This window comes from Salmo salar, unplaced genomic scaffold (genome assembly GCF_965601325.2).
Source record: "Salmo salar unplaced genomic scaffold, fSalSal1 ptg000588l, whole genome shotgun sequence".
NCBI classification, from domain to species: Eukaryota; Metazoa; Chordata; class Actinopteri; order Salmoniformes; family Salmonidae; genus Salmo; species Salmo salar.
This window is the reverse complement of record NW_027675428.1, coordinates 360,220-380,488: the sequence shown is the minus strand read 5'-3', so window position 1 is coordinate 380,488 and position 20,269 is coordinate 360,220. Positions and strand designations below refer to the sequence as shown.

Genomic DNA, 20,269 nt, shown 5'->3' with positions numbered 1-20,269 from the left:
GCAGATGAAATACAAAAGATTTGAACTGAAGCCTGGTCAACAGTTTGGAAGACTGCTATGCTCACAAGTATAGCACAAACACTCACATGAGGTTCAATCTTTCCAAGCACCATGGACAAGAACAATTGATATCCTCATTGTAATTGCCGCAGAAAGCAAAACAATTTTATTCTTGTCTAAGGCTCGTTGGTCTAGGGGTATGATTCTCGCTTTGGGTGCGAGAGGTCCCGGGTTCAAATCCCGGATGAGCACTTTTGCAGATCTTATAACAAGCTCAGACAGGCAGATCTCTGGCCACTGGTTGCAAACAGCCACCTCTTGGGCGCAGGACGAGGTGGCTGAATGGTTTAGGCGATGGACTGCGTATCTATTGTGATATTCACTAGTTGGCTCAATATCGCACTTCATTTAGAAAACCTGCAAAAACGAAGAGCAAATCTGACTTCCACGAACAAGGACATTGATTCCAATGTAATACACTTGAAATGACACCCAGCCCCTAAACCTAGTGAATATCTCATGCTCTGCATTGGCTGGGAATCGAACCCTGGTCAACTGCTTGGAAGGCAGCTATGCTCACCACTATACCACCAATGCTATGTGAAGCTCTTAAGCAACATGGAGACATCGATTCATATCCTGACCGTCATTTTTGTGGAAAGTGAAAATACTTTGACCAAACGGATCGTTGGTATAGTTGTACTATTATGGCTTAGGGTGCGAGAGGTCCCTGGTTAAAAAATCTATCATTTTAATCAGTACCTGTTATCTTCAGATTAGTCCCGTGACACTTGTGGAAAACGTAGGGCAAAACAGAGAACATTGTGACAAGTGGGGTCACATTAGTTTGTAGCCCAAAGATTTTGGATTCTACAAACAGAAGTTGGCACATAGAGGATTCCGACTCCAGACGAGTCCCCTGACACTTGTGGGGGACGTAGAGACAAATTGAGAACACCACCGTGTTCGTGAGGGTCTCCCCTTTCCAGGGAGTGGTCATACGATGGTGTAGGTCAAACGGTTCAGATGCTACAGATGTTTTTGTGAGAAGACCGATTATTGGTATGTCTCATGGTTTGACAAACACCGCTCTAGCTCCACCACCATTTATTGCAGATGTGGAGGTGTAACATAAACAGTTATGGAGGCTTGAGACAGATACGACGCGTTTCAATCTCTCTAGTTGAAAACTGATCGATTTGAATGGGTATTTTTTACTTTCGTTTACTTTGATTCACGTACTGATGCATCAATCGACTCAAAATAAATGAGCTCCATTCTTTTTTAAGTTTTATTTTTTCATTTTCTCTTTTAAAATATTAATTGACCTCATTTTGCTCAATATTCATTTGTCAACACTCATCATCAGTTTGCTGTCGCGGCTTAAGAAGACAGAATGTGAAAGACACAGCAGATGAAATACAAAAGATTTGAACTGAAGCCTGGTCAACAGTTTGGAAGACTGCTATGCTCACAAGTATAGCACAAACACTCACATGAGGTTCAATCTTTCCAAGCACCATGGACAAGAACAATTGATATCCTCATTGTAATTGCCGCAGAAAGCAAAACAATTTTATTCTTGTCTAAGGCTCGTTGGTCTAGGGGTATGATTCTCGCTTTGGGTGCGAGAGGTCCCGGGTTCAAATCCCGGATGAGCCCTTTTGCAGATCTTTTAACAAGCTCAGACAGGCAGATCTCTGGCCACTGGTTGCAAACAGCCACCTCTTGGGCGCAGGACGAGGTGGCTGAATGGATTAGGCGATGGACTGCGTATCTATTGTGATATTCACTAGTTGGCTCAATATCGCACTTCATTTAGAAAACCTGCAAAAACGAAGAGCAAATCTGACTTCCACGAACAAGGACATTGATTCCAATGTAATACACTTGAAATGACACCCAGCCCCTAAAACTAGTGAATATCTCATGCTCTGCATTGGCCAGGAATTGATCCGGGTCACCTGCTTGGAAGGTAGCTGTGCTCACCACTATACCACCAATGCTATGTATAGCTCGTAAGCTACATGGAGACATCGATTCATATCCTGGCCGTCATTTTTGTGGAAAGTGAAAATACTTTGACCAAACGGATCGTTGGTATAGTTGTACTATTATGGCTTAGGGTGCGAGAGGTCCCTGGTTAAAAAATCTATCATTTTAATCAGTACCTGTTACCTTCAGATTAGTCCCGTGACACTTGTGGAAAACGTAGGGCAAAACGGAGAACATTGTGACAAGTGGGGTCACATTAGTTTGTAGCCCAAAGATTTTGGATTCTACAAACAGAAGTTGGCACATAGAGGGTTCCGACTCCAGACGAGTCCCCTGACACTTGTGGGGGACGTAGAGACAAATTGAGAACACCACCGTGTTCGTGAGGGTCTCCCCTTTCCAGGGAGTGGTCATACGATGGTGTAGGTCAAACGGTTCAGATGCTACAGATGTTTTTGTGAGAAGACCGATTATTGGTATGTCTCATGGTTTGACAAACACCGCTCTAGCTCCACCACCATTTATTGCAGATGTGGAGGTGTAACATAAACAGTTATGGAGGCTTGAGACAGATACGACGCGTTTCAATCTCTCTAGTTGAAAACTGATCGATTTGAATGGGTATTTTTTACTTTCGTTTACTTTGATTCACGTACTGATGCATCAATCGACTCAAAATAAATGAGCTCCATTCTTTTTTAAGTTTTATTTTTTCATTTTCTCTTTTAAAATATTAATTGACCTCATTTTGCTCAATATTCATTTGTCAACACTCATCATCAGTTTGCTGTCGCGGCTTAAGAAGACAGAATGTGAAAGACACAGCAGATGAAATACAAAAGATTTGAACTGAAGCCTGGTCAACAGTTTGGAAGACTGCTATGCTCACAAGTATAGCACAAACACTCACATGAGGTTCAATCTTTCCAAGCACCATGGACAAGAACAATTGATATCCTCATTGTAATTGCCGCAGAAAGCAAAACAATTTTATTCTTGTCTAAGGCTCGTTGGTCTAGGGGTATGATTCTCGCTTTGGGTGCGAGAGGTCCCGGGTTCAAATCCCGGATGAGCCCTTTTGCAGATCTTTTAACAAGCTCAGACAGGCAGATCTCTGGCCACTGGTTGCAAACAGCCACCTCTTGGGCGCAGGACGAGGTGGCTGAATGGATTAGGCGATGGACTGCGTATCTATTGTGATATTCACTAGTTGGCTCAATATCGCACTTCATTTAGAAAACCTGCAAAAACGAAGAGCAAATCTGACTTCCACGAACAAGGACATTGATTCCAATGTAATACACTTGAAATGACACCCAGCCCCTAAAACTAGTGAATATCTCATGCTCTGCATTGGCCAGGAATTGATCCGGGTCAACTGCTTGGAAGGTAGCTGTGCTCACCACTATACCACCAATGCTATGTATAGCTCGTAAGCTACATGGAGACATCGATTCATATCCTGGCCGTCATTTTTGTGGAAAGTGAAAATACTTTGACCAAACGGATCGTTGGTATAGTTGTACTATTATGGCTTAGGGTGCGAGAGGTCCCTGGTTAAAAAATCTATCATTTTAATCAGTACCTGTTACCTTCAGATTAGTCCCGTGACACTTGTGGAAAACGTAGGGCAAAACGGAGAACATTGTGACAAGTGGGGTCACATTAGTTTGTAGCCCAAAGATTTTGGATTCTACAAACAGAAGTTGGCACATAGAGGGTTCCGACTCCAGACGAGTCCCCTGACACTTGTGGGGGACGTAGAGACAAATTGAGAACACCACCGTGTTCGTGAGGGTCTCCCCTTTCCAGGGAGTGGTCATACGATGGTGTAGGTCAAACGGTTCAGATGCTACAGATGTTTTTGTGAGAAGACCGATTATTGGTATGTCTCATGGTTTGACAAACACCGCTCTAGCTCCACCACCATTTATTGCAGATGTGGAGGTGTAACATAAACAGTTATGGAGGCTTGAGACAGATACGACGCGTTTCAATCTCTCTAGTTGAAAACTGATCGATTTGAATGGGTATTTTTTACTTTCGTTTACTTTGATTCACGTACTGATGCATCAATCGACTCAAAATAAATGAGCTCCATTCTTTTTTAAGTTTTATTTTTTCATTTTCTCTTTTAAAATATTAATTGACCTCATTTTGCTCAATATTCATTTGTCAACACTCATCATCAGTTTGCTGTCGCGGCTTAAGAAGACAGAATGTGAAAGACACAGCAGATGAAATACAAAAGATTTGAACTGAAGCCTGGTCAACAGTTTGGAAGACTGCTATGCTCACAAGTATAGCACAAACACTCACATGAGGTTCAATCTTTCCAAGCACCATGGACAAGAACAATTGATATCCTCATTGTAATTGCCGCAGAAAGCAAAACAATTTTATTCTTGTCTAAGGCTGGTTGGTCTAGGGGTATGATTCTCGCTTTGGGTGCGAGAGGTCCCGGGTTCAAATCCCGGATGAGCCCTTTTGCAGATCTTTTAACAAGCTCAGACAGGCAGATCTCTTGCCACTGGTTGCAAACAGCCACCTCTTGGGCGCAGGACGAGGTGGCTGAATGGTTTAGGCGATGGACTGCGTATCTATTGTGATATTCACTAGTTGGCTCAATATCGCACTTCATTTAGAAAACCTGCAAAAACGAAGAGCAAATCTGACTTCCACGAACAAGGACATTGATTCCAATGTAATACACTTGAAATGACACCCAGCCCCTAAACCTAGTGAATATCTCATGCTCTGCATTGGCTGGGAATCGAACCCTGGTCAACTGCTTGGAAGGCAGCTAGGGCTCACCACTATACCACCAATGCTATGTGAAGCTCTTAAGCAACATGGAGACATCGATTCATATCCTGACCGTCATTTTTGTGGAAAGTGAAAATACTTTGACCAAACGGATCGTTGGTATAGTTGTACTATTATGGCTTAGGGTGCGAGAGGTCCCTGGTTAAAAAATCTATCATTTTAATCAGTACCTGTTATCTTCAGATTAGTCCCGTGACACTTGTGGAAAACGTAGGGCAAAACAGAGAACATTGTGACAAGTGGGGTCACATTAGTTTGTAGCCCAAAGATTTTGGATTCTACAAACAGAAGTTGGCACATAGAGGGTTCCGACTCCAGACGAGTCCCCTGACACTTGTGGGGGACGTAGAGACAAATTGAGAACACCACCGTGTTCGTGAGGGTCTCCCCTTTCCAGGGAGTGGTCATACGATGTTGTAGGTCAAACGGTTCAGATGCTACAGATGTTTTTGTGAGAAGACCGATTATTGGTATGTCTCATGGTTTGACAAACACCGCTCTAGCTCCACCACCATTTATTGCAGATGTGGAGGTGTAACATAAACAGTTATGGAGGCTTGAGACAGATACGACGCGTTTCAATCTCTCTAGTTGAAAACTGATCGATTTGAATGGGTATTTTTTACTTTCGTTTACTTTGATTCACGTACTGATGCATCAATCGACTCAAAATAAATGAGCTCCATTCTTTTTTAAGTTTTATTTTTTCATTTTCTCTTTTAAAATATTAATTGACCTCATTTTGCTCAATATTCATTTGTCAACACTCATCATCAGTTTGCTGTCGCGGCTTAAGAAGACAGAATGTGAAAGACACAGCAGATGAAATACAAAAGATTTGAACTGAAGCCTGGTCAACAGTTTGGAAGACTGCTATGCTCACAAGTATAGCACAAACACTCACATGAGGTTCAATCTTTCCAAGCACCATGGACAAGAACAATTGATATCCTCATTGTAATTGCCGCAGAAAGCAAAACAATTTTATTCTTGTCTAAGGCTCGTTGGTCTAGGGGTATGATTCTCGCTTTGGGTGCGAGAGGTCCCGGGTTCAAATCCCGGATGAGCCCTTTTGCAGATCTTTTAACAAGCTCAGACAGGCAGATCTCTGGCCACTGGTTGCAAACAGCCACCTCTTGGGCGCAGGACGAGGTGGCTGAATGGTTTAGGCGATGGACTGCGTATCTATTGTGATATTCACTAGTTGGCTCAATATCGCACTTCATTTAGAAAACCTGCAAAAACGAAGAGCAAATCTGACTTCCACGAACAAGGACATTGATTCCAATGTAATACACTTGAAATGACACCCAGCCCCTAAACCTAGTGAATATCTCATGCTCTGCATTGGCTGGGAATCGAACCCTGGTCAACTGCTTGGAAGGCAGCTAGGGCTCACCACTATACCACCAATGCTATGTGAAGCTCTTAAGCAACATGGAGACATCGATTCATATCCTGACCGTCATTTTTGTGGAAAGTGAAAATACTTTGACCAAACGGATCGTTGGTATAGTTGTACTATTATGGCTTAGGGTGCGAGAGGTCCCTGGTTAAAAAATCTATCATTTTAATCAGTACCTGTTATCTTCAGATTAGTCCCGTGACACTTGTGGAAAACGTAGGGCAAAACAGAGAACATTGTGACAAGTGGGGTCACATTAGTTTGTAGCCCAAAGATTTTGGATTCTACAAACAGAAGTTGGCACATAGAGGATTCCGACTCCAGACGAGTCCCCTGACACTTGTGGGGGACGTAGAGACCAATTGAGAACACCACCGTGTTCGTGAGGGTCTCCCCTTTCCAGGGAGTGGTCATACGATGGTGTAGGTCAAACGGTTCAGATGCTACAGATGTTTTTGTGAGAAGACCGATTATTGGTATGTCTCATGGTTTGACAAACACCGCTCTAGCTCCACCACCATTTATTGCAGATGTGGAGGTGTAACATAAACAGTTATGGAGGCTTGAGACAGATACGACGCGTTTCAATCTCTCTAGTTGAAAACTGATCGATTTGAATGGGTATTTTTTACGTTCGTTTACTTTGATTCACGTACTGATGCATCAATCGACTCAAAATAAATGAGCTCCATTCTTTTTGAAGTTTTATTTTTTCATTTTCTCTTTTAAAATATTAATTGACCTCATTTTGCTCAATATTCATTTGTCAACACTCATCATCAGTTTGCTGTCGCGGCTTAAGAAGACAGAATGTGAAAGACACAGCAGATGAAATACAAAAGATTTGAACTGAAGCCTGGTCAACAGTTTGGAAGACTGCTATGCTCACAAGTATAGCACAAACACTCACATGAGGTTCAATCTTTCCAAGCACCATGGACAAGAACAATTGATATCCTCATTGTAATTGCCGCAGAAAGCAAAACAATTTTATTCTTGTCTAAGGCTCGTTGGTCTAGGGGTATGATTCTCGCTTTGGGTGCGAGAGGTCCCGGGTTCAAATCCCGGATGAGCCCTTTTGCAGATCTTTTAACAAGCTCAGACAGGCAGATCTCTGGCCACTGGTTGCAAACAGCCACCTCTTGGGCGCAGGACGAGGTGGCTGAATGGTTTAGGCGATGGACTGCGTATCTATTGTGATATTCACTAGTTGGCTCAATATCGCACTTCATTTAGAAAACCTGCAAAAACGAAGAGCAAATCTGACTTCCACGAACAAGGACATTGATTCCAATGTAATACACTTGAAATGACACCCAGCCCCTAAACCTAGTGAATATCTCATGCTCTGCATTGGCTGGGAATCGAACCCTGGTCAACTGCTTGGAAGGCAGCTAGGGCTCACCACTATACCACCAATGCTATGTGAAGCTCTTAAGCAACATGGAGACATCGATTCATATCCTGACCGTCATTTTTGTGGAAAGTGAAAATACTTTGACCAAACGGATCGTTGGTATAGTTGTACTATTATGGCTTAGGGTGCGAGAGGTCCCTGGTTAAAAAATCTATCATTTTAATCAGTACCTGTTATCTTCAGACGAGTCCCCTGACAGTTGTGGGGGACGTAGAGACAAATTGAGAACACCACCGTGTTCGTGAGGGTCTCCCCTTTCCAAGGAGTGGTCATACGATGTTGTAGGTCAAACGGTTCAGATGCTACAGATGTTTTTGTGAGAAGACCGATTATTGGTATGTCTCATGGTTTGACAAACACCGCTCTAGCTCCACCACCATTTATTGCAGATGTGGAGGTGTAACATAAACAGTTATGGAGACTTGAGACAGATACGACGCGTTTCAATCTCTCTAGTTGAAAACTGATCGATTTGAATGGGTATTTTTTACGTTCGTTTACTTTGATTCACGTACTGATGCATCAATCGACTCAAAATAAATGAGCTCCATTCTTTTTGAAGTTTTATTTTTTCATTTTCTCTTTTAAAATATTAATTGACCTCCTTTTGCTCAATATTCATTTGTCAACACTCATCATCAGTTTGCTGTCGCGGCTTAAGAAGACAGAATGTGAAAGACACAGCAGATGAAATACAAAAGATTTGAACTGAAGCCTGGTCAACAGTTTGGAAGACTGCTATGCTCACAAGTATAGCACAAACACTCACATGAGGTTCAATCTTTCCAAGCACCATGGACAAGAACAATTGATATCCTCATTGTAATTGCCGCAGAAAGCAAAACAATTTTATTCTTGTCTTAGGCTCGTTGGTCTAGGGGTATGATTCTCGCTTTGGGTGCGAGAGGTCCCGGGTTCAAATCCCGGATGAGCCCTTTTGCAGATCTTTTAACAAGCTCAGACAGGCAGATCTCTGGCCACTGGTTGCAAACAGCCACCTCTTGGGCGCAGGACGAGGTGGCTGAATGGTTTAGGCGATGGACTCCGTATCTATTGTGATATTCACTCGTTGGCTCAATATCGCACTTCATTTAGAAAACCTACAAAAACGAAGAGCAAATCTGACTTCCACGAACAAGGACATTGATTCCAATGTAATACACTTGAAATGACACCCAGCCCCTAAAACTAGTGAATATCTCATGCTCTACATTGGCCAGGAATTGAACCCGGGTCAACTGCTTGGAAGGCAGCTATGCTCACCACTATACCACCAATACTATGTATAGCTCGTAAGCAACATGGAGACATCGATTCATATCCTGGCCGTCATTTTTGTGGAAAGTGAAAATACTTTGACCAAACGGATCGTTGGTATAGTTGTACTATTATGGCTTAGGGTGCGAGAGGTCCCTGGTTAACCTCTATGGGACCGGCGGGATGAATTCGTCCCACCTACGTAACAGCCACTGCCAGCCTGTGGCGCGATTTTCAAAATCTTCAAAATCCTATTACTTCAATTTCTCAAACATATGACTATTTTACAGCCATTTAAAGATAAGACTCTCGTTAATCTAACCACACTGTCCGATTTCAAAAAGGCTTTACAACGAAAGCAAAACATTAGATTATGTCAGCAGAGTACCAAGCCAGAAATAATCAGACACCCATTTTTCAAGCCAGCATATAATGTCACCAAAACCCAGAAGACAGCTAAATGCAGCACTCACCTTTGATGATCTTCATCAGATGACAACCCTAGGACATTATGTTATACAATACATGCATGTTTTGTTCAATCAAGTTCATATTTATATCAAAAACCAGCTTTTTACATTAGCATGTGACGTTCAGAACTAGCATACCCCCCGCAAACTTACGGGGAATTCGCTAACATTTTACTAAATTACTCACGATAAACGTTCACAAAAAGCATAACAATTATTTTAAGAATTATAGATACAGACCTCCTCTATGCACTCGATATGTCCGATTTTAAAATAGCTTTTTGGTGAAAGCACATTTTGCAATATTCTAAGTACATAGCCCAGGCATCACGGGCTCGCTATTTAGACACCCGGCAAGTTTAGCACTCACCATAATCATATTTACTATTATAAAAATGTCATTACCTTTTGTTGTCTTCGTCAGAATGCACACCCAGGACGTCTACTTCAATAACAAATGTTGGTTTGGTCCAAAATAATCCATCGTTATATCCGAATAGCGGCGTTTTGTTCGTGCGTTCCAGACACTATCCGAAATAGTAAAGAAGTGTCGCGCGCTTGGCGCAATTCCTGACAATAAAATTCAAAGTATTCCATTGCCGTACGTCGAAGCATGTCAACCGCTGTTTAAAATCAATTTTTACGTCATTTTTCTCGTAGAAAAGCGATAATATTCCGACAGGGAATCTCCTTTTCGGCAAACAGAGGAAAAAATCCCAAAGGCGGGGGCGGTCGGGGTCACGCGCATAAGCTAGTGTCTCTTGATGGGCCACTTGAGAAAGGCGATAATGTGTTTCAGCCTGGGGCTGGAATGACGACATTCTCTTTTTTCCCGGGCTCTGAGAGCCTATGGACGACGTGGGAAGTGTCACGTTAGAGCAGAGATCCTTAGTAAATGATAGAGATGGCAAAGAAGTTCCAGAAATGGTCAGACAGGCCACTTCCTGTAAAGGAATCTCTCAGGTTTTGACCTGCCATTTGAGTTCTGTTATACTCACAGACACCATTCAAACAGTTTTAGAAAATTTAGGGTGTTTTCTATCCATATGTAATAAGTATATGCATATTCTAGTTACTGAGTAGGAGTGGTAACCAGATTAAATCGGGTATGTTTTTTATCCAGCCGTGTCAATGCTGCCCCCTAGCCCTAACAGGTTAAAAAATCTATCATTTTAATCAGTACCTGTTACCTTCAGATTAGTCCCGTGACACTTGTGGAAAACGTAGGGCAAAACGGAGAACATTGTGACAAGTGGGGTCACATTAGTTTGTAGCCCAAAGATTTTGGATTCTACAAACAGAAGTTGGCACATAGAGGGTTCCGACTCCAGACGAGTCCCCTGACAGTTGTGGGGGACGTAGAGACAAATTGAGAACACCACCGTGTTCGTGAGGGTCTCCCCTTTCCAAGGAGTGGTCATACGATGTTGTAGGTCAAACGGTTCAGATGCTACAGATGTTTTTGTGAGAAGACCGATTATTGGTATGTCTCATGGTTTGACAAACACCGCTCTAGCTCCACCACCATTTATTGCAGATGTGGAGGTGTAACATAAACAGTTATGGAGACTTGAGACAGATACGACGCGTTTCAATCTCTCTAGTTGAAAACTGATCGATTTGAATGGGTATTTTTTACGTTCGTTTACTTTGATTCACGTACTGATGCATCAATCGACTCAAAATAAATGAGCTCCATTCTTTTTGAAGTTTTATTTTTTCATTTTCTCTTTTAAAATATTAATTGACCTCCTTTTGCTCAATATTCATTTGTCAACACTCATCATCAGTTTGCTGTCGCGGCTTAAGAAGACAGAATGTGAAAGACACAGCAGATGAAATACAAAAGATTTGAACTGAAGCCTGGTCAACAGTTTGGAAGACTGCTATGCTCACAAGTATAGCACAAACACTCACATGAGGTTCAATCTTTCCAAGCACCATGGACAAGAACAATTGATATCCTCATTGTAATTGCCGCAGAAAGCAAAACAATTTTATTCTTGTCTTAGGCTCGTTGGTCTAGGGGTATGATTCTCGCTTTGGGTGCGAGAGGTCCCGGGTTCAAATCCCGGATGAGCCCTTTTGCAGATCTTTTAACAAGCTCAGACAGGCAGATCTCTGGCCACTGGTTGCAAACAGCCACCTCTTGGGCGCAGGACGAGGTGGCTGAATGGTTTAGGCGATGGACTCCGTATCTATTGTGATATTCACTCGTTGGCTCAATATCGCACTTCATTTAGAAAACCTACAAAAACGAAGAGCAAATCTGACTTCCACGAACAAGGACATTGATTCCAATGTAATACACTTGAAATGACACCCAGCCCCTAAAACTAGTGAATATCTCATGCTCTACATTGGCCAGGAATTGAACCCGGGTCAACTGCTTGGAAGGCAGCTATGCTCACCACTATACCACCAATACTATGTATAGCTCGTAAGCAACATGGAGACATCGATTCATATCCTGGCCGTCATTTTTGTGGAAAGTGAAAATACTTTGACCAAACGGATCGTTGGTATAGTTGTACTATTATGGCTTAGGGTGCGAGAGGTCCCTGGTTAAAAAATCTATCATTTTAATCAGTACCTGTTACCTTCAGATTAGTCCCGTGACACTTGTGGAAAACGTAGGGCAAAACGGAGAACATTGTGACAAGTGGGGTCACATTAGTTTGTAGCCCAAAGATTTTGGATTCTACAAACAGAAGTTGGCACATAGAGGGTTCCGACTCCAGACGAGTCCCCTGACAGTTGTGGGGGACGTAGAGACAAATTGAGAACACCACCGTGTTCGTGAGGGTCTCCCCTTTCCAAGGAGTGGTCATACGATGTTGTAGGTCAAACGGTTCAGATGCTACAGATGTTTTTGTGAGAAGACCGATTATTGGTATGTCTCATGGTTTGACAAACACCGCTCTAGCTCCACCACCATTTATTGCAGATGTGGAGGTGTAACATAAACAGTTATGGAGACTTGAGACAGATACGACGCGTTTCTATCTCTCTAGTTGAAAACTGATCGATTTGAATGGGTATTTTTTACGTTCGTTTACTTTGATTCACGTACTGATGCATCAATCGACTCAAAATAAATGAGCTCCATTCTTTTTGAAGTTTTATTTTTTCATTTTCTCTTTTAAAATATTAATTGACCTCCTTTTGCTCAATATTCATTTGTCAACACTCATCATCAGTTTGCTGTCGCGGCTTAAGAAGACAGAATGTGAAAGACACAGCAGATGAAATACAAAAGATTTGAACTGAAGCCTGGTCAACAGTTTGGAAGACTGCTATGCTCACAAGTATAGCACAAACACTCACATGAGGTTCAATCTTTCCAAGCACCATGGACAAGAACAATTGATATCCTCATTGTAATTGCCGCAGAAAGCAAAACAATTTTATTCTTGTCTAAGGCTCGTTGGTCTAGGGGTATGATTCTCGCTTTGGGTGCGAGAGGTCCCGGGTTCAAATCCCGGATGAGCCCTTTTGCAGATCTTTTAACAAGCTCAGACAGGCAGATCTCTGGCCACTGGTTGCAAACAGCCACCTCTTGGGCGCAGGACGAGGTGGTTGAATGGTTTAGGCGATGGACTCCGTATCTATTGTGATATTCACTAGTTGGCTCAATATCGCACTTCATTTAGAAAACCTACAAAAACGAAGAGCAAATCTGACTTCCACGAACAAGGACATTGATTCCAATGTAATACACTTGAAATGACACCCAGCCCCTAAAACTAGTCAATATCTCATGCTCTACATTGGCCAGGAATTGAACCCGGGTCAACTGCTTGGAAGGCAGCTATGCTCACCACTATACCACCAATACTATGTATAGCTCGTAAGCAACATGGAGACATCGATTCATATCCTGGCCGTCATTTTTGTGGAAAGTGAAAATACTTTGACCAAACGGATCGTTGGTATAGTTGTACTATTATGGCTTAGGGTGCGAGAGGTCCCTGGTTAAAAAATCTATCATTTTAATCAGTACCTGTTACCTTCAGATTAGTCCCGTGACACTTGTGGAAAACGTAGGGCAAAACGGAGAACATTGTGACAAGTGGGGTCACATTAGTTTGTAGCCCAAAGATTTTGGATTCTACAAACAGAAGTTGGCACATAGAGGGTTCCGACTCCAGACGAGTCCCCTGACAGTTGTGGGGGACGTAGAGACAAATTGAGAACACCACCGTGTTCGTGAGGGTCTCCCCTTTCCAAGGAGTGGTCATACGATGTTGTAGGTCAAACGGTTCAGATGCTACAGATGTTTTTGTGAGAAGACCGATTATTGGTATGTCTCATGGTTTGACAAACACCGCTCTAGCTCCACCACCATTTATTGCAGATGTGGAGGTGTAACATAAACAGTTATGGAGACTTGAGACAGATACGACGCGTTTCTATCTCTCTAGTTGAAAACTGATCGATTTGAATGGGTATTTTTTACGTTCGTTTACTTTGATTCACGTACTGATGCATCAATCGACTCAAAATAAATGAGCTCCATTCTTTTTGAAGTTTTATTTTTTCATTTTCTCTTTTAAAATATTAATTGACCTCCTTTTGCTCAATATTCATTTGTCAACACTCATCATCAGTTTGCTGTCGCGGCTTAAGAAGACAGAATGTGAAAGACACAGCAGATGAAATACAAAAGATTTGAACTGAAGCCTGGTCAACAGTTTGGAAGACTGCTATGCTCACAAGTATAGCACAAACACTCACATGAGGTTCAATCTTTCCAAGCACCATGGACAAGAACAATTGATATCCTCATTGTAATTGCCGCAGAAAGCAAAACAATTTTATTCTTGTCTAAGGCTCGTTGGTCTAGGGGTATGATTCTCGCTTTGGGTGCGAGAGGTCCCGGGTTCAAATCCCGGATGAGCCCTTTTGCAGATCTTTTAACAAGCTCAGACAGGCAGATCTCTGGCCACTGGTTGCAAACAGCCACCTCTTGGGCGCAGGACGAGGTGGCTGAATGGTTTAGGCGATGGACTCCGTATCTATTGTGATATTCACTAGTTGGCTCAATATCGCACTTCATTTAGAAAACCTACAAAAACGAAGAGCAAATCTGACTTCCACGAACAAGGACATTGATTCCAATGTAATACACTTGAAATGACACCCAGCCCCTAAAACTAGTGAATAAATCATGCTCTGCATTGGCCGAGAATCGAACCCGGGTCAATTGCTTGGAAGGCAGCTATGCTCACCACTATACCACCAATGCTATGCGAAGCTCGTAAGCAACATGGAGACATCGATTCATATCCTGACCGTCATTTTTGTGGAAAGTGAAAATTCTTTGACCAAACGGATCGTTGGTATAGTTTTACTATTATGGCTTAGGGTGCGAGAGGTCCCTGGTTAAAAAATCTATCATTTTAATCAGTACCTGTTACCTTCAGATTAGTCCCGTGACACTTGTGGAAAACGTAGGGCAAAACGGAGAACATTGTGACAAGTGGGGTCACATTAGTTTGTAGCCCAAAGATTTTGGATTCTACAAACAGATGTTTGCACATAGAGGGTTCCGACTTCAGACGAGTCCCCTGACACTTGTGGGGGACGTAGAGACAAATTGAGAACACCACCGTGTTCGTGAGGGTCTCCCCTTTCCAGGGAGTGGTCATACGATGTTGTAGGTCAAACGGTTCAGATGCTACAGATGTTGTTGTGAGAAGACCGATTATTGGTATGTCTCATGGTTTGACAAACACCGCTCTAGCTCCACCACCATTTATTGCAGATGTGGAGGTGTAACATAAACAGTTATGGAGGCTTGAGACAGATACGACGCGTTTCAATCTCTCTAGTTGAAAACTGATCGATTTGAATGGGTATTTTTTACGTTCGTTTACTTTGATTCACGTACTGATGCATCAATCGACTCAAAATAAATGAGCTCCATTCTTTTTTAAGTTTTATTTTTTCATTTTCTCTTTTAAAATATTAATTGACCTCATTTTGCTCAATATTCATTTGTCAACACTCATCATCAGTTTGCTGTCGCGGCTTAAGAAGACAGAATGTGAAAGACACAGCAGATGAAATACAAAAGATTTGAACTGAAGCCTGGTCAACAGTTTGGAAGACTGCTATGCTCACAAGTATAGCACAAACACTCACATGAGGTTCAATCTTTCCAAGCACCATGGACAAGAACAATTGATATCCTCATTGTAATTGCCGCAGAAAGCAAAACAATTTTATTCTTGTCTAAGGCTCGTTGGTCTAGGGGTATGATTCTCGCTTTGGGTGCGAGAGGTCCCGCGTTCAAATCCCGGATGAGCCCTTTTGCAGATCTTTTAACAAGCTCAGACAGGCAGATCTCTGGCCACTGGTTGCAAACAGCCACCTCTTGGGCGCAGGACGAGGTGGCTGAATGGTTTAGGCGATGGACTCCGTATCTATTGTGATATTCACTAGTTGGCTCAATATCGCACTTCATTTAGAAAACCTACAAAAACGAAGAGCAAATCTGACTTCCACGAACAAGGACATTGATTCCAATGTAATACACTTGAAATGACACCCAGCCCCTAAAACTAGTGAATAAATCATGCTCTGCATTGGCCGAGAATCGAACCCGGGTCAATTGCTTGGAAGGCAGCTATGCTCACCACTATACCACCAATGCTATGCGAAGCTCGTAAGCAACATGGAGACATCGATTCATATCCTGACCGTCATTTTTGTGGAAAGTGAAAATTCTTTGACCAAACGGATCGTTGGTATAGTTGTACTATTATGGCTTAGGGTGCGAGAGGTCCCTGGTTAAAAAATCTATCATTTTAATCAGTACCTGTTACCTTCAGATTAGTCCCGTGACACTTGTGGAAAACGTAGGGCAAAACGGAGAACATTGTGACAAGTGGGGTCACATTAGTTTGTAGCCCAAAGATTTTGGATTCTACAAACAGATGTTTGCACATAGAGGGTTCCGACTTCAGACGAGTCCCCTGACACTTGTGGGGGACGTAGAGACAAATTGAGAACACCACCGTGTTCGTGAGGGTCTCCCCTTTCCAGGGAGTGGTCATACGATGTTGTAGGTCAAACGGTTCAGATGCTACAGATGTTTTTGTGAGAAGACCGATTATTGGTATGTCTCATGGTTTGACAAACACCGCTCTAGCTCCACCACCATTTATTGCAGATGTGGAGGTGTAACATAAACAGTTATGGAGGCTTGAGACAGATACGACGCGTTTTAATCTCTCTAGTTGAAAACTGATCGATTTGAATGGGTATTTTTTACGTTCGTTTACTTTGATTCACGTACTGATGCATCAATCGACTCAAAATAAATGAGCTCCATTCTTTTTTAAGTTTTATTTTTTCATTTTCTCTTTTAAAATATTAATTGACCTCATTTTGCTCAATATTCATTTGTCAACACTCATCATCAGTTTGCTGTCGCGGCTTAAGAAGACAGAATGTGAAAGACACAGCAGATGAAATACAAAAGATTTGAACTGAAGCCTGGTCAACAGTTTGGAAGACTGCTATGCTCACAAGTATAGCACAAACACTCACATGAGGTTCAATCTTTCCAAGCACCATGGACAAGAACAATTGATATCCTCATTGTAATTGCCGCAGAAAGCAAAACAATTTTATTCTTGTCTAAGGCTCGTTGGTCTAGGGGTATGATTCTCGCTTTGGGTGCGAGAGGTCCCGCGTTCAAATCCCGGATGAGCCCTTTTGCAGATCTTTTAACAAGCTCAGACAGGCAGATCTCTGGCCACTGGTTGCAAACAGCCACCTCTTGGGCGCAGGACGAGGTGGCTGAATGGTTTAGGCGATGGACTCCGTATCTATTGCGATATTCACTAGTTGGCTCAATATCGCACTTCATTTAGAAAACCTACAAAAACGAAGAGCAAATCTGACTTCCACGAACAAGGACATTGATTCCAATGTAATACACTTGAAATGACACCCAGCCCCTAAAACTAGTGAATAAATCATGCTCTGCATTGGCCGAGAATCGAACCCGGGTCAATTGCTTGGAAGGCAGCTATGCTCACCACTATACCACCAATGCTATGCGAAGCTCGTAAGCAACATGGAGACATCGATTCATATCCTGACCGTCATTTTTGTGGAAAGTGAAAATTCTTTGACCAAACGGATCGTTGGTGTAGTTGTACTATTATGGCTTAGGGTGCGAGAGGTCCCTGGTTAAAAAATCTATCATTTTAATCAGTACCTGTTACCTTCAGATTAGTCCCGTGACACTTGTGGAAAACGTAGGGCAAAACGGAGAACATTGTGACAAGTGGGGTCACATTAGTTTGTAGCCCAAAGATTTTGGATTCTACAAACAGATGTTTGCACATAGAGGGTTCCGACTTCAGACGAGTCCCCTGACACTTGTGGGGGACGTAGAGACAAATTGAGAACACCACCGTGTTCGTGAGGGTCTCCCCTTTCCAGGGAGTGGTCATACGATGTTGTAGGTCAAACGGTTCAGATGCTACAGATGTTGTTGTGAGAAGACCGATTATTGGTATGTCTCATGGTTTGACAAACACCGCTCTAGCTCCACCACCATTTATTGCAGATGTGGAGGTGTAACATAAACAGTTATGGAGGCTTGAGACAGATACGACGCGTTTCAATCTCTCTAGTTGAAAACTGATCGATTTGAATGGGTATTTTTTACGTTCGTTTACTTTGATTCACGTACTGATGCATCAATCGACTCAAAATAAATGAGCTCCATTCTTTTTTAAGTTTTATTTTTTCATTTTCTCTTTTAAAATATTAATTGACCTCATTTTGCTCAATATTCATTTGTCAACACTCATCATCAGTTTGCTGTCGCGGCTTAAGAAGACAGAATGTGAAAGACACAGCAGATGAAATACAAAAGATTTGAACTGAAGCCTGGTCAACAGTTTGGAAGACTGCTATGCTCACAAGTATAGCACAAACACTCACATGAGGTTCAATCTTTCCAAGCACCATGGACAAGAACAATTGATATCCTCATTGTAATTGCCGCAGAAAGCAAAACAATTTTATTCTTGTCTAAGGCTCGTTGGTCTAGGGGTATGATTCTCGCTTTGGGTGCGAGAGGTCCCGCGTTCAAATCCCGGATGAGCCCTTTTGCAGATCTTTTAACAAGCTCAGACAGGCAGATCTCTGGCCACTGGTTGCAAACAGCCACCTCTTGGGCGCAGGACGAGGTGGCTGAATGGTTTAGGCGATGGACTCCGTATCTATTGTGATATTCACTAGTTGGCTCAATATCGCACTTCATTTAGAAAACCTACAAAAACGAAGAGCAAATCTGACTTCCACGAACAAGGACATTGATTCCAATGTAATACACTTGAAATGACACCCAGCCCCTAAAACTAGTGAATAAATCATGCTCTGCATTGGCCGAGAATCGAACCCGGGTCAATTGCTTGGAAGGCAGCTATGCTCACCACTATACCACCAATGCTATGCGAAGCTCGTAAGCAACATGGAGACATCGATTCATATCCTGACCGTCATTTTTGTGGAAAGTGAAAATTCTTTGACCAAACGGATCGTTGGTATAGTTTTACTATTATGGCTTAGGGTGCGAGAGGTCCCTGGTTAAAAAATCTATCATTTTAATCAGTACCTGTTACCTTCAGATTAGTCCCGTGACACTTGTGGAAAACGTAGGGCAAAACGGAGAACATTGTGACAAGTGGGGTCACATTAGTTTGTAGCCCAAAGATTTTGGATTCTACAAACAGATGTTTGCACATAGAGGGTTCCGACTTCAGACGAGTCCCCTGACACTTGTGGGGGACGTAGAGACAAATTGAGAACACCACCGTGTTCGTGAGGGTCTCCCCTTTCCAGGGAGTGGTCATACGATGTTGTAGGTCAAACGGTTCAGATGCTACAGATGTTGTTGTGAGAAGACCGATTATTGGTATGTCTCATGGTTTGACAAACACCGCTCTAGCTCCACCACCATTTATTGCAGATGTGGAGGTGTAACATAAACAGTTATGGAGGCTTGAGACAGATACGACGCGTTTCAATCTCTCTAGTTGAAAACTGATCGATTTGAATGGGTATTTTTTACGTTCGTTTACTTTGATTCACGTACTGATGCATCAATCGACTCAAAATAAATGAGCTCCATTCTTTTTTAAGTTTTATTTTTTCATTTTCTCTTTTAAAATATTAATTGACCTCATTTTGCTCAATATTCATTTGTCAACACTCATCATCAGTTTGCTGTCGCGGCTTAAGAAGACAGAATGTGAAAGACACAGCAGATGAAATACAAAAGATTTGAACTGAAGCCTGGTCAACAGTTTGGAAGACTGCTATGCTCACAAGTATAGCACAAACACTCACATGAGGTTCAATCTTTCCAAGCACCATGGACAAGAACAATTGATATCCTCATTGTAATTGCCGCAGAAAGCAAAACAATTTTATTCTTGTCTAAGGCTCGTTGGTCTAGGGGTATGATTCTCGCTTTGGGTGCGAGAGGTCCCGCGTTCAAATCCCGGATGAGCCCTTTTGCAGATCTTTTAACAAGCTCAGACAGGCAGATCTCTGGCCACTGGTTGCAAACAGCCTCCTCTTGGGCGCAGGACGAGGTGGCTGAATGGTTTAGGCGATGGACTCCGTATCTATTGTGATATTCACTAGTTGGCTCAATATCGCACTTCATTTAGAAAACCTACAAAAACGAAGAGCAAATCTGACTTCCACGAACAAGGACATTGATTCCAATGTAATACACTTGAAATGACACCCAGCCCCTAAAACTAGTGAATATCTCATGCTCTGCATTGGCCGAGAATCGAACCCGGGTCAATTGCTTGGAAGGCAGCTATGCTCACCACTATACCACCAATGCTATGCGAAGCT

At 42.4% G+C, this 20,269-nt stretch overlaps 10 non-coding genes across 10 annotated transcripts; all 10 read left to right on the top strand.

Annotated features, from left to right (window-relative positions):
* Positions 1-180: 180 nt before the first annotated feature.
* Positions 181-253, top strand: trnap-ugg (transfer RNA proline (anticodon UGG)). The gene has a single exon. It is a non-coding gene; the product is annotated as a tRNA-Pro (tRNA).
* A 1,337-nt stretch (positions 254-1,590) lies between these two features.
* trnap-ugg (transfer RNA proline (anticodon UGG)) lies at positions 1,591-1,662 on the top strand. The gene has a single exon. It is a non-coding gene; the product is annotated as a tRNA-Pro (tRNA).
* A 1,337-nt stretch (positions 1,663-2,999) lies between these two features.
* Positions 3,000-3,071, top strand: trnap-ugg (transfer RNA proline (anticodon UGG)). Its single transcript has one exon. It is a non-coding gene; the product is annotated as a tRNA-Pro (tRNA).
* A 1,337-nt stretch (positions 3,072-4,408) lies between these two features.
* Positions 4,409-4,480, top strand: trnap-ugg (transfer RNA proline (anticodon UGG)). The gene has a single exon. It is a non-coding gene; the product is annotated as a tRNA-Pro (tRNA).
* A 1,339-nt stretch (positions 4,481-5,819) lies between these two features.
* On the top strand, positions 5,820-5,891 carry trnap-ugg (transfer RNA proline (anticodon UGG)). The gene has a single exon. It is a non-coding gene; the product is annotated as a tRNA-Pro (tRNA).
* A 1,339-nt stretch (positions 5,892-7,230) lies between these two features.
* trnap-ugg (transfer RNA proline (anticodon UGG)) lies at positions 7,231-7,302 on the top strand. The gene has a single exon. It is a non-coding gene; the product is annotated as a tRNA-Pro (tRNA).
* A 1,204-nt stretch (positions 7,303-8,506) lies between these two features.
* trnap-ugg (transfer RNA proline (anticodon UGG)) lies at positions 8,507-8,578 on the top strand. The gene has a single exon. It is a non-coding gene; the product is annotated as a tRNA-Pro (tRNA).
* A 2,803-nt stretch (positions 8,579-11,381) lies between these two features.
* trnap-ugg (transfer RNA proline (anticodon UGG)) lies at positions 11,382-11,453 on the top strand. Its single transcript has one exon. It is a non-coding gene; the product is annotated as a tRNA-Pro (tRNA).
* A 1,338-nt stretch (positions 11,454-12,791) lies between these two features.
* On the top strand, positions 12,792-12,863 carry trnap-ugg (transfer RNA proline (anticodon UGG)). Its single transcript has one exon. It is a non-coding gene; the product is annotated as a tRNA-Pro (tRNA).
* Positions 12,864-14,201: 1,338 nt separating this feature from the next.
* trnap-ugg (transfer RNA proline (anticodon UGG)) lies at positions 14,202-14,273 on the top strand. Its single transcript has one exon. It is a non-coding gene; the product is annotated as a tRNA-Pro (tRNA).
* The last annotated feature ends 5,996 nt before the right edge of the window (positions 14,274-20,269 follow it).